The sequence below is a fragment of the Schistocerca serialis genome, chromosome 1 (assembly GCF_023864345.2).
Source record: "Schistocerca serialis cubense isolate TAMUIC-IGC-003099 chromosome 1, iqSchSeri2.2, whole genome shotgun sequence".
NCBI classification, from domain to species: Eukaryota; Metazoa; Arthropoda; class Insecta; order Orthoptera; family Acrididae; genus Schistocerca; species Schistocerca serialis.
In genome coordinates, this window is record NC_064638.1 from 597,469,378 (window position 1) to 597,471,025 (window position 1,648).

The following is a 1,648-nucleotide window of genomic DNA, read 5'->3' on the forward strand; positions in this document are numbered from 1 at the left end:
TTGGTGTGTAGAATATATGAGTCTGGCGACATACCATCTGACTTTCGGAAAAGCATCATCCACACAATTCCGAAGACGGCAAGAGCTGACAAGTGCGAGAATTATCGCACAATCAGCATAACAGCTCATGCATCGAATCTGCTTACAAGAATAATATACAGAAGAATGGAAAAGAATATTGAGAATGTGCTAGGTGATGATCAGTTTGGCTTTAGGAAAAGTAAAGGGACGAGAGATGCAATTCTGACGTTACGGCTAATAATGGAAGCAAGGCTAAAGAAAAATAAAGACACTTTCATAGGATTTGTCGACCTGGAAAAAGCGTTCGACAATATAAAATGGTGCAAGCTGTTCGAGATTCTGAAAAAAGTAGGGGTAAGCTATAGGGAGAGGCGGGTCATATACAACATGTACAACAACCAAGAGGGATTAATAAGAGTGGACGATCAGGAACGAAGTACTCGTATTAAGAAGGGTGTAAGACATGGCTGTAGCCTTTCGCCCCTACTCTTCAATCTGTACATCGAGGATGCAATGATGGAAATAAAAGAAATGTTCAGGAATGGAATTAAAATACAAGGTGAAAGGATATCAATGATACGATTCGCTGATGACATTGCTATCCTGAGCGAAAGTGAAGAAGAATTGAATGATCTGCTGAACGGAATGAACAGTCTAATGAGTACACAGTATGGTTTGAGAATAAATCGGAGAAAGACGAAGGTAATGAGAAGAAGTAGAAATGAGAACAGCGAGAAACTTAACATCGGGATTGATGGTCACGAAGTCAATGAAGTTAAGGAATTCTGCTACCTAGGCAGTAAAATAACCAATGACGAACAGAGCCATCCTTTATTGTGACGAACAGAGCAAGTAGGACATCAAAAGCAGACTCGCTATGGCCAAAAAGGCATTTCTGGTCAAGAGAAATCTACTAATATCAAATACCGGCCTTAATTTGAGGAAGAAATTTTTGAGGATGTACGTCTGGAGTACAGCAATGTATGGTAGTGAAACATGGACTGTGGGAAAACCGGAACAGAAGAGAATCGAAGCATTTGAGATGTGGTGCTATAGACGAATGTTGAAAATTAGGTGGACTGATAAGGTAAGGAATGAGGAGGTTCTACGCAGAATCGGAGAGGAAAGGAATATGTGGAAAACACTGATAAGGAGAAGGGACAGGATGATAGGATATCTACTAAGACATGAGGGAATGACTTCCATGGTACTAGAGGGAGCGATAGAGGGCAAAAACTGTAGAGGAAGACAGAGATTGGAATACGTCAAGCAAATAATTGAGGACGTAGGTTGCAAGTGCTACTCTGAGATGAAGAGGTTAGCACAGGAAAGGAATTCGTGGCGGGCCGCATCAAACCCGTCGGTAGACTGATGACCAAAAAAAAACCGCTTTAAGTGTGACTTCCTCGTGTGACCTCTCCTTTCGCAGATCCATGAGGCTGCACCGCATGAGGCAGGTCGGTCTGTCTCCCTCCGCACGGCCCCGCACACCGTGATGGTCTGTGTGGGCGCTGGGCGTGCAACCTCCTTTCCCTGCAACTCCCTCTGGCAATCGGCCAACTTACGTCAACATTGAGTTGTATTCTTGCAGAGACTGCCGCGCGAACCGCACTCCGTGTTCCAGGTG